General features: G+C 40.1%; 1 pseudogene; it reads left to right on the top strand.

Moving 5' to 3' along the window:
* The window catches only part of LOC112850030 (FMR1-interacting protein NUFIP2 pseudogene), a 62,276-nt pseudogene extending 58,067 nt beyond the window's left edge, over positions 1–4,209 (top strand).
* The last annotated feature ends 8,983 nt before the right edge of the window (positions 4,210–13,192 follow it).

The raw sequence follows: 13,192 nt of genomic DNA, 5'->3' as shown, positions 1-13,192 counted from the left end.
CCATCGGGACCTAGAGTTATCTCAGAAAGATAGTTTTCGATAATAAATTCAATCTTTAATACATACACTAGAACTATTCAGACTTTTTTTCCTGTGCCATTTTTTGGTAAGGTGTATTTTCCAATAAATTTGTCCATTTTGTCAAAAAAAATTTTAACGTGTTGGCAATAAAATTGTTCCTAAAATTTTCTTATTATACTTTTAATTTTTGAAGGATCTGTAGTTGATAATCTCTCATTCCTGCTATTGGTGATTTGTATTCTCTCCTTTTTTTAAAAAAAATGTTTTATTTATTTTTGGAAGAAAGAGAGCAATCAGGGGAGGGGGAGAGAGAGAGGAACAGAGGATCTGAAGCAGGTTCTGCATGGAGAGTGCAGAACCCGATGTGGGGCTTGAGATCATGACCTGGGCTGAAGTCCAATGCTCAACCAACTGAGCCACCCAGGCACCCGTCTCTCCTTTTTTTTCTTCATCAGTCTTAACTAAAAGTTTGTCAGTTTCATTGATCTCTTCAAAGAGCCAGCTTTTAGATTTAATTTTCTCTATTGTCTGTTCTCTTTCAAGGACTTATTCTCTTCTCTTTATAATTTCCTTCCTTCTTCTTAACTTTGTTTTTACTCTGCTCTTCTTTTCTTACTTTCTTAATGTGGGATCTTAGTCCTTGATTTTAAATATTTCTTCTTTTCTAATATAAGCATATAAATCCATAGATTCTTTCAATAGACTGCTTTCTCTCTCTACCTCCTATAAGCTTTGGTATGTTGTATTCATTGTCATTCAGTTCAAAATATTTTTCCTTTTTTTTTAGTGTTTATTTATTTTTGAGAGAGAGGAAGAGAGAGGCCACAAGCAGGGGGGGGGCAGAGAGAGACAGACACAAAATCGGAAGCAGGCTCCAGGCCTGTCAGCTGTCAGCACAGAGCCCGACGTGGGGCTCGAACTCATGAACCATGAGATCGTGACCTGAGATCATGATTGGACACTTAACTGACTGAGCCACCCAAGTGCCCCGTCAAAATATTTTCTAATTTCCTTTGTGTCTTTGGCCCATGAATCATTTAGAAATATGCTATTTCATTTCTAGATATTCATGGTTTTTCTGGATCTCTTTTTTTAAGTTTATTTATTATTTTTTTTGAGGGGGGGAGGGGCAGAAAGAGAGGGAGAGAGAGAGGATTCCAAGCAGACTGTCAGCACGGAGCCCGATGCGGGGCTGGAACTCCCGAACCATGAGATCGTGACCTGAGCTGAAATCAAGAGCCAGACACTTAACCGACTGAGCCACCCAAGTGCCCCTAGATCTCTTTGGGTAATCAATTTCCATTTAATTCTATTATAGTCAGAGAATACAGTCTGTATGCTTTAAGTCCTGTTAAATTTATCCAGACATGTTTTGTGGCCCAGCATGTGGTCTATGTCAGTGAATACACCGTGTGCACTTATACAGAATGCATATTCTACATTTGTTGGATGTAGTGTTCTACAAATATCCATTACACCAAAGTGGTCAACGGTGTCGGTCAGATATTCTGTGGCTTTCCTGCATGTTTTTTGTCTGGTCGTTCTATCAATTGCTGGAAGAGAAGTGTTACATGTACAATGCGGTGATTGCAGGATTATCCATTTCTTCCCTTTCTTCCGTCAGCGTTTGCTACGTGTATTCTGAGATTCTATCATTAAAGGCTAACAGATTTATAATTGTTACGTCTTTCTGACGAACTGTGCCTTTTATTTTTTTTTAAAAATTTTTTTTTCAATGTTTATTTATTTTTGGGACAGAGAGAGACAGAGCATGAACGGGGGAGGGGCAGAGAGAGAGGGAGACACAGAATCAGAAACAGGCTCCAGGCTCCGAGCCATCAGCCCAGAGCCTGACGCGGGGCTCGAACTCACGGACCGCGAGATCGTGACCTGGCTGAAGTCGGTCTCTTAACCGACTGCGCCACCCAGGCGCCCCATGAACTGTGCCTTTTATCCTTAAGAAACATCCTGCTCAGATCCTGAGGGCGCTGCAGCCTGCAGCCTCAGCCAGGGAGTCCCGGCCGCTTTCAGTGGAGAAGCCTGGCCAGCCACAGCCTCAGCACCATCACCCCCGGCAGCAGCTGCAGCCGCATCACCACCACCATTATTTCTACAACCGGAACCACAGCCACAGCCAGCATCACCATCACCATCACCAGTGCCCGCAGCATGGAGCCAAGGGCAGCCCCAAGGCCCAGCCCAAGGCGTTGAAACATGAGCACAAACACTCCCTCCAGCAGCACCAGGAGACGCCGAAGAAGGAAACAGGCTATGGTGAACTAAATGGTAATGCCGGAGAAAGAGACGTATCTTTAAAGAGCCTGGGTTCTGATGGAGTTACCGACCCTATTTCCAGGGTCCTCAATGGCAACCCACAGATCGCAGACACTAATCTGAAGCAGACTGTAAAGGCTGGCACCTTTGGGAAAGCAGGAATGAAAACCAGGAATTTCATTCGGAACAGTATGGACAAAAAGAATGGGAAGTCTTAGGAAAAGAAATCTGGAGAGAACCAGTCTGCAGAGAAGACTGATACTGTAGCAATTCGAAATGGCGTTGCGACAAATAATTCTGGCTATATTACTAGTGGTTATATGGGCAAAGGGGCGGATAATGATGGTAGTGAGATCTGAGAGCGGATGTACTACTCTTAAAAAAAAGGAAAGCTGGGGCAATAGTGCCCAGGGATGTGAAAGCCTTCACTGAGGGCAGGACAAAATAAGGCAACAAGAGACCAGGGCGCCAACCTTAAAACAGGGACTCGAAACTTTCAGGCCTGACGACAGTGAACAAAGGGGAAATCGAGTAGATGGTTCAAAGCCCATTTGGAAGTACGAAACTGGGCCCGGAGGAACAAATCGAGGAAAACCTGCTGTGGGTGATATGCTGCGGAAAAGCTCTGATATTAAACCCGGCGTGAGCGGCAAAAAGTTCGATCATCGGCCCTAAGGAAAGCATCCTTCTGCTGTTACCTCCAAAGAGGACTCTTGGACCCTATTCATACCACCCCCCGTTTTTGCAGTGGACAATAGCAGCGCTTAAAATAGTTCCTAAAGTAAGTTATGCAAAGCAAAGTGAAGGAAAACCTCAACAAAACTGTACAGAACTCTTCTGCGTCACCATCTTCTTCCTCTTCTTTGTCACCGGCTGGGGAAACTCAGACCCAGTCTTCAAGCCCATATCCCAGGTCCCTGTGTCAGTGCTGAAATCTGTTACTTCGGCCAACTTTTCTAATGGGCCTGTTTCAGCAGGGACTGATGCAAGTGTGTATTCTCCAGGGGGTCAGCCACTGTTAACTCCTGCTGCTAATACTCTAACACCCATCTCTTCTGGGACTGCTTCAGTTCTCCGGCACATGAGTTCGACTTCAGCGGCTGTTGAACAAATGAAATCTAGCCTTTTCATCTATCCTTCAGATATGCAAACGGTGCTGTTGAGCACAGCACAAGTGGATCTACCCTCTCAGACAGATCAGCAAAACCTGGGGGCTATCTTCCAGAATCAGTGGGGTTTATCAATTATAAATGAGCCCAGTGCTGGCCCTGAAACTTGGGAAGTTATTGGGAAGTCATCAGATCATAAAGTGATGGAGGTGACATTTCAAGGGGAATATCTGCCAGGATAATCCCTCAGGAACTGAGCATCCCATGTTTCCCAAGCCTTATGAGCTGGAAAAACGGATTAGTCCCCAAATTCTGGGTAGCATTCGAAAATCTGGGACTACTAATGAGAGTGGAGCCTTATCCTTGGAACCCAGTCATATAGGTGGCCTGCAAAACTCAGACACCAGTAGTCAAGGTGCTTTAGTGTTTTTCTCAAAGGACTACGAGATAGAAAATCAAAATCCTCTGGTGTCTCCTACAAACACTTTGTTAGGCTCCACCAAAGAACAGAGATACCAGAGAGGTCTAGAAACAAATGATAGCTGGGGTTCTTTTGACCTGAGGGCTGCTATTGTCTATCACACTAAAGAAATGGAATCTGTTTGGAATCTGCAGAGGCAAGAGCCTAAAAGGATGATCACTTACAATGAAGCCATGGATAGTCCAGATCAATGAAGTCCCAGACTGCCTATTTGTAACCTTTCTGCAACATTAGAGCTACCGTTCATGGGCGGGTTTGGTGGGGGGAGGGGCATAGGCTTTTCTGCTCCTAGATCTTCAACGCAGCAGAGGAACCATAAGTAGAATCACAGGATAATACACACAAATATATATATATATATATATATATATATATATATATATATACACACACACACACACACACACACACACACATATGGTTATTTTTTAAAAAGGCAACTGAAAGTAATTAGACTTCTTAAGGAATCAACATTTATTTCAAGAGACTACACATGGTTATTTAATCTCCAGTACTGAATAGTTTTTGTTTTCTTTTTCCTTTTGTTAGTTTTTAAGTGTGAATGCAAGTGATTAATGAGTACAGATTTATTACCAAGTGTGGTTCTAAAGTTCCTGCTGTCATCAACTTGGGCAACAAATGACCCACTGGAAAGGCAAATCCACTTAAAAGATCTCGTTCTATCTTGTTCTGTGACTAAAGTGATACACTAATCATGGGGAACCCAGAATGATTCAACATTTCCCCCACTCCTCCCTTGATCTTTTGGTTATACTTTGAGCCCCGCAAGAATCCTGGATAAAAGCCTCCAAGTTTGCAGGGGTGTATTTATTTAGTTATTTATTTATTTTGAGCGAATATGATTTGCACGTCTTGCCAGGAGTTAAGCAGCCTCTGGGGGGTGTTGGGGAAAATTTTCCTTCTTTCCTTTTATTTTTTGTTGCGGGCGGTGGGGGGAATTGGGAAGGGTATTGAAGTTCTATAATTCTGGAATAGTTGGTGGTACATAGATCACTTGGCTTTGGTTACATATTGGGCTTCAACAAGTGAGGAATCCATGAATTTCATTTTATGTATTTATTTATTTATTTATTTTAATGTTTATTTACTTCTGAGACATAGAGAGACAGAGCATGAGTGGGGGAGGGGCAGAGAGAGAGGGGGACACAGAATCTGAAGCAGGCTCCAGGCTCTGAGCCATCAGCCCAGAGCCCGATGCAGGGCCTGAACTCACAGACTGCAAGATCATGACCTGAGCTGAAGCCGGACGCTCAACCGACTGAGCACCCAGGCGCCCCTCCATGAGTGTCATTTAAAAAAAAGTTATAGAACAATTGGATTTAGATATTTAATATGGAAAAATATTCCTTTGCCCATATTGTAATGTAATTGAATAAGTGGGAGCAGAAATATACTCTGCTTTTCAACTGTAGGTGCTCCAGACTTGCTCTCTGTCACTAACACTAAATGTGCTGTGTTCCTTGTTTTTTGTTGAACATCTAAACAGAAACTTCTGTACCTTTCTGTAAATTCTCTTCTAATCTCTCAGAAATATCTAAAAGGGGAAGAAAAAATTCCCTGAAAACTTTTCATGTGTTTAGCCAGTGAGGAGGTGATAAACCCTGCCTACAGAAGGTATGTTTCCATGCAAACTATACTTCTGAGCTTATTAGCTTCTAATCATATCTTAATAAATATATTTTATTACTAGAGCAACATGGGTTTTTAAGGAAAATAACGTGAAATTCTGGAAACTTTCTTTTGGGCAGAGAAGAGCATTAGCCCTGTCTTATCACATTGTCATCCTGTTGCACTACAGCTTGTATATAGCATACTAAAATAAATCTGTGTGTGTGTGTGTGTGTGTGTGTGTGTGTGTAGAAAAAAATATATATCACTTTTAGGGGCACCTGGGTGGCTCAGTCGGTTGGGCGTCCAACTTCAGCTCAGGTCATAATCTCACAGTTTGTGAGTTCGAGACTCACTTCGGGCTGTGTGCTGACAGCTTGGAGCCTGGAGCCTGGAGCCTGCTTCAGATTCTGTCTCCCTCTCTGCCCTCTTCCCCTCACGCTCTGTCTCTTTCTCAGAAATAAGTAAATATTAAAAAAAATTTAAAAAAAAAGAAATATCCCTTTTATTTCTGGTAACATTCTTGTCTTGAAGTCTATTCTATGTAACATTTAAAATGATGATTTCATTCTTCTTATGATTACAGTTTGCATGGCATGTCTTTTTTCCACCCACTTGTTCTTAATCTTTACGTGTCTGTATTTCCAAGTGTGCCTCTTCAGGAAGAATATAATGTCTTGCTTTCTATCCACTCTGTTTATATTTATCCTATAATTGGACTGATTATACCATTAACATTTAATATAATTATCAATTTGTTTGGATTCAGTCTATCACTGTCAGTTTTTCTCAGTCTAATTTTTCTTTATTTTTTTTATGCCATTCCCACTTTCTTGGCTTCTCTTTGATTCTTTGCATATATTTAGCATTTCATTCTAACCTATCAATTGGTTTTGGCTGAATTTGTTTTCCTAAGAAGTTGTGCAAGGGATTATAAAATACAGACCTAGCCCGGGCTCTGAGAGTCTCCCTTTACTATCTGGCCCACAGGATCTACTTTTTCTGGCTCCTGAGCAGAAAGACAAGGTTTCTAGAGAGATTTAGCTGCCAGTACTGCTGTGACCATCTTGCCTTTCCATGAAAAGCAGTCTGCCCTTCAAACAAAGCTTTAAGAGAGGAACCAACCAAAACAAAACAAAACAAGAGGTGCCTGGGTGGCTCAGTCGGTTAAGCCTCCGATTTTGACTCAGGTCATGATCTTACGGTTCGGTTCGTGAATTTGAGCCCCAGCTGCCCCCCCCCCCCCCCCCCCCCCCCCCCCCCGTGCTGACAGCTCAGAGCTTGGAGCCTGCTTCCGATTCTGTGTCTCCCTCTCTCTCTCTCTGCCCCTCCCCTGCTCAAAGTCTGTCTCTGTCTCTCAAAAATAAATGTTAAAAAAAAATAAAAAACAAAACAAACAAAAAGTAAGTACAAATACAATACTATGTGGCCACTTCATATTTTAACTCCTCGCCAAAACCTGCATCCTTTTGTTTACCTTTCAGATCTCTAGGAGTTGTTTTAGTATTTTGTCTAAATTGCTTCATTGTAACCAGTGACAGGAACAGGTTATAGGGAGGTTTAAAGCGCCAGAGCAGAACCAGAGCTCTCTCTTTAGCTTTGGATTCATTCAAGTAACTGGAATACGTAATTGAGAAATTTTCCTAAGAAAGGAAGAGTAATTATTACTTTTCTGAGTTCTTATGTCAGGATGTCCCTGACTTTGGAACACTCAAAATGTTTGACAAACTGTAAGATTTTTAGGTCATTTTACTTCCTCATTTTACTTACAACCAAAACATGGTTGGTATTACTCCGTTGTCTTGTTGCATTAAATATCATGGGGGAATAATCACAGCCTGCCTAATGTTTTTGTTTTTACACATAATCAATTCTCCTTTTCAACCCAGATGCTTACAAAATTTTCTTCTTCCTTTTTTTGATATTAAAATTTTTGCCAGGATATTCCACGTGTTGAATATTTTGTTAATTTCACCAAGAACAAAAGAGAGCCTTTTCAAATTTTGAATTTAACATCTCATTTAGCTCTGGGTGATTTTTCCTGTCAACCCAATGCCCTATCTTTTTTTCCTCATTTAATTTATCGAAACGAAATCTCTACTATCTCTTTGCCAGGATATTTCACGTGCTGACTATTTTGTTAATTTTACCAAGAACAAAACAGAGCCTTTTCAAGTTTTGAATTTAACATTTTATTTAGCTCTGGGTGGTCTCTCCTCACTGTCAACCAGTGCCATATCCTTTTTTTCCTCATTCAATTTATTAAAACAAAATCTCTACCCTCTCTTTCCTATCTATCATCTTCCTGATCATTTTCTTGTCTTTAGTTTCCCCCTCAGTATTCTGAAAGTGTTCCACATTTGTTTACTACACCATGACACCGTTTTCAGCCTTTGACTGTCACTGCTATAAAACTAATCTAACATATGAGATTCTTATACATTTCTTTATATAAGCCAGAACCTTGTATTTCTATCCTTACATTAATGTGTTCCTCAACCTTTGTGTTGCAGAGTTGTTTTTCCCCCCATCTTTTAGGAAGGTAACCAACAGCCTTCTAAAATGTTCTTTTTTGGGGGGCACCTGGGTGGCTCAGTCAGTTAAGCGTCCGACTTCGGCTCAGGTCACGATCTCGTGGTCCGTGAGTTCGAGCCCCGCGTCGGGCTCTGGACTGATGGCTCAGAGCCTGGAGCCTGCTTCCAGTTCTGTGTCTCCCTCTCTCTCTGCCCCTCCCCCATTCATGCTCTGTCTCTCTCTGTCTCAAAAATAAATAAAAAACGTTTAAAAAAATAAATAAAATGTTCTTTTTTTGTGTGAAAAAATAATTTTCAGATATTTGCCCTTCTCAGAATCTTCAGGAAAGCATTTATTGTCCTTATGTTGCATTCTCTGTATAGTATCCATAGAGTTTTTCTGCTTACTTATTTTTTTATTTTTTTAAGCTTATTTGTTTATTTTGAGAAAGAGAGAGAGAGGCAGGAAGGGGCAGAGAGAGAGAGAGAGAGGATCCCAAGCAGGCTCCATACTGTCAGCAAAGAGCCCAGTGTAGGGCTCGAAATCACAAACCATGAAACCATGGTCTGAGCCAAAATCAAGAATCAGTTGCTTAACTTGACTGAGCCACCCAGGTGCCCTTCTGTTTACTTACTTTAAATAGAGAGATCATTACTTAGAATTTGGCAACAATGTGGAATGTCCTTAGCTCTTTCCACCTTCCTCTCCAGTACGAAAATCCTCCTCATCTCAGACAGAGACGAGAATGTCAGGAAAATCTGGACAGCCACTAATTTGATTAGTAGAGTCTAACAGTGTTCATCGAGTGTGAGTCTGCTGGCCTGAGACTGGCTGTTCGCTTGATCCAACAGTTGGAGAGCTCTAACACTAAGTCAGATGTTTACACTCCTTGTTTCAGGGAACCATACTACATGGAGCATTAAATCCTATGTGCACACTGCTCCCCAGAACTCTGCCTGTCTCTGCAGCTGTTTGATGAATTTCTTCAATGGCAAAGAATCCTAGGACACAATGAACCTCTGCCCATCTTCTACTCCTGTCATTTGTTGCTAGGAATATTAATCTCTCAGTGAATATAGAAAGAAAGTTGTTATTGGGGAAAAGAGAGGGACAGGAGTCTGGGCTTTGGAGTAAGATTCATTGTTTTCCAGTGAACCCCTGTGTCCCAGATTTAGGAATGCACCACTCAAAGCCTTCCTCAATTCTCTGAGGGGCTTGGAACTCTCTGGTTGCACAAGGTGGACAAGAAGGTGAAAAATCTAAGACAGTGCTCCTTGACTCTCCTAAAATGGTGTGTGTGGAAGAAATTCCACTCCAAGTCTGACATCTCTTATCTTCATTTTCTAGTGTGCTTGCTAGTTTGTATCTTTTTCTGTTTTTTTTTTTTTTTAAGCTATTTTAATAAGTTGGGAGGAGAAAAATCGGGTCTGGCTGGCTGGTCTGTCGCCATAGCAACCCAGAGCCTTCTGTAATTGCCTTCTGAACACCCCGCTTATTTGGTATGATTATGTCGATGACTGTCTGTGTCATTGGTAAAAATAAGGCTGTCAGTGTGACAATTTTCCTAAGTCAAAGAATATGCCACCCCAAGGCTGGATCAAAGCTCTGATCCTCTAAGGGAGCTGATACTCAAGGGCAGAAGTGCTTGCTGTAGGCACACTGGCATTCACAAAGAGCTCCTGCCTCTAGGATTTCTGCTCTCCTCCTCCCTCATAGCTCCACTGACTCTCCCTGGAAAGAGACAGGCAAATTTTTCAGTTTCTTTGTATCTGGATATGTTCGAGACAGAACTGAAACATTAGACTGTAGAGGCAAGTGGCTGAGTTTACATTTTAACATTTTCATTTATTCTTCCTTAGCTCCTCACCAACGCTGCTTTAGCTGATACATTTCTCTTGAGCTCCTGTTTACATTCATACACAGACTACTTCATTTTACTATCTTCACTATTTTTTCCTCCAATATTTTATTATAAAAATGTTCAAACATACAGCAAAGTTGAAGGAATTTTACAGTGAATTTTGCACTATACCCTCACCTAGACTTTACCATTAACATTTTACTCTATGTGTTTTAACACATTTATCCATCCTTTTACCCATCCATCCACTTACTCATCTTATTTTTTGGACACATTTCAAAGTTACAGACATCCCTACACTTCCCCCTAAATACTTTAGCTAATGTACCACTAGAATTGAATATTTGTTTGTGCTTTTGTCCTTTTTATGTAAAATTTGCCTACAATGAAATACACAAACTTAGTGTCCATTTGCTGAGCTCTGATAACTGTATACACCTATGTGGCTCAAACACCCGCTGCCATCCCCACTCTTGGCAATCACCACCCTCCAATTCCTCCCCTGCAATTCTCAGGTGACAGCTCTGTAGCAAAGATGAAGCAGTCTCAACTAGACAGAAGCCAAGGGCAGGGGGCTCCAGGAGAGATGTAGCGAGAGAAAACCAATAGAGTAACTCATGTGTTTGAATACATTGAGAGAAGTGTTACACTTCGCACAGCATTTGGCAATAAAATAGGGACACATATATAAATGACTATCAAAACAAAAAAATGGAAGTGACTATTACTCTCCCCCAAAACATTAAGTTATATAAAATGTATGACATGATTCTGCTAGGAATAATATTTACATATTGTAGTAATAGAAATCCTGAATGTTGGTATCACTTAAAGATATAATTATTTGGAGAATGAGGAGAAGGGACATCGATATGTGATTAAGCAATAGTAGAAATTCAATACAGAGTATCTAAAAATGAAACAGCAAGGAAGGCTTGGGTAAGAACATTATACAAAAAAGAAAGAGCTGAATGTGATTCTCTTTGGAAAGTTTGATTGAGGTGGTAAAGGGCAAGAAAAGTCTGTCCTTTGTAGTTACCTTGGTAGAACCAATTGACTTTTCAATCCATGTACCTGTAAAATCTTCTTTAAAATTGAAGTTAAATTTTATGCAGCAGAAGAAATTAATACTGTGTGGCAGATTTCCTATTCCATTAATATTACGTGCTAGGCATATTTGGGGGAGCACCTCCTATTAAAAAGCAACCAGAAATGTTGGTGAAATATACTAATCTTTTAATTCTATACCTGAGCTTAAAGAAAGGAATCTCCCAGGCAAAACCAAAAAGAAACTGAAAATTAGGAGGTACCTCTGCTCTGGAATCATTTGCCAATTACAGAAACCAAGTTGCTTAAAATGTAATGACCCACAGAGACAGGGAGACAAGATGTTGGGCCTGTGCAAGGAGTTGGAATACGACCCTTGTAAAAACCAAGACTCTCAAAGAGCTACTCTCTTCGTAAAAGAGGGTATTAGAAAAGAACCACTCTTTCCAGAAAAGAAAGATATTTCAAGGAACTTATCTCCCTTGACTTGAGTGGGAAGAAGAAATGTCTCACTTGAGAATTTATAGGCAAAGCCCTACTTGTATACAGGAGAGGAGATCAAATACACAAATGCATGATCTGGGACTGCCAAGTAAACAAATTATCATAAAAAGTGGTCTTAGATTAAAAACAACCCTGAGATTTCTGGCAAAAGCCAACACAAATCATCTTTGGGAGACACACACTTAACCCAGGGCTCACAAGATTCTGACAGATAAAACACTGCCCAATATAAGCACATATACAGAATTAGAAAATAAATGTAAAAGTAACAAGAACACAAACAAAAATCAATCCATCATGAACAAGAGTCTTCAGAAACTACATATATCAAAATTAGAGCCTCAAAACTTCAGATAATGGAATTATCAGATATAAACAAAATATTGCATATACTTGAAATTATTAGTTAAAAGAAAGAATAACAAGCATGAGATAGGAACAAAGCACTATCACAAATGATAAGGCATATTTCAAAACCATACACAGTATAGCTAGATGTCAATGAAATTAAAACTCAGTGAAGGAGTTCTACTTTCAATAATAGTAATTTATGATCCAATAATTTCACTATTGGGTATTTAGCCAAAGAAACTAAAACATTAAGTCAACACAGTGATGTCGGTAACTATGTTTACTGTAGCATTATTTACAATAGCCAAGATATGGAAGCAACCTAAGTGTCCATCAGCAAATGGATAAGGAAGGTGTGGTATACACACATGCATGTACACGTACACACACACACACACACACACACACACACACTGGAGTATCATGCAGCCATAAAAAGGATGTGCCATTTGAGACAACATGAGTAGACCTGGATGGCATTATGCTAAGTGAAATAAGTCAGACTGAGAAAGACAAATACCATATGATTCTACTCATTAAGTGGAATCTAAAAATAGTAATAATAAACAAAAAGCAAAATCAAATCTGTAAATACAGAGAACTGATGGTTGCCTGAGGGGAGGGAGCTGAGGGGATGGGAAAAAAATGGGTAAAGGGGCGTGGGATATACAAGCTTCCAGTATGGAGTGAATAAGTCACAGGAATAAAAAGCACAGCACAAGGAATACAGTCAATGACATTATAATAACAATGTAACAAGACAGACGGTATCTACAATTGTAGCGAACACAGCATAATGTATAAACTTGTCAAATCACTAAGCCGTACACGTGAAATTAGTGTAACATTGTATGTGGGGCACCTGGGTGACTTAAGTTGGTTAAACATCCAACTCTTGATATTGGCTCAGGTCATAACCTCACGGTTTGTAGGATTGAGCCCCGCTATCAGTGCGGAGCCTGCTTGGGACTCTCTCTCTCTCCCTCCCTCGCTTGCTCTCTCTCTCTCTCTCTCTCTCTCTCTCTCTCTCTCTTATATTTACATATTTAACATTGTGTGTCAACTATACTCAAAAAAAGTCAAAACAAACAAACAAAAATAGTAATTTAGAATATCGCTCCCACTTAGATAAAAAGAATTATTTTCTGGAATTAACAATTATTAAACCTATCTCAAGAAGAAATAGAAAAAACAAATTAATCAAATCGATGAAGGAAGTCAAGGAAGTTTCCAAAGAGCTCCTCTCTTTACATTCTCACCAAACAAAGAAACAAAATGAAATTTTCTTGGTGTTTTAATTAGTTAATGCTTCAATAGAAATGGGATAGAGTTGGTACTATTTAAATTGCTTCAGCCCCAGAGAAAGAAAATAAACTTCCAAATTACTTATTATTTTTAATA

The sequence above is a fragment of the Puma concolor genome, chromosome C2, assembly GCF_028749965.1.
Source record: "Puma concolor isolate L17-30 chromosome C2, mPumCon1.1.hap2, whole genome shotgun sequence".
Classification (NCBI taxonomy): Eukaryota; Metazoa; Chordata; class Mammalia; order Carnivora; family Felidae; genus Puma; species Puma concolor.
The sequence above is the reverse complement of the archived record's forward strand: the minus strand, read 5'-3'. Positions and strand labels throughout refer to the sequence as shown.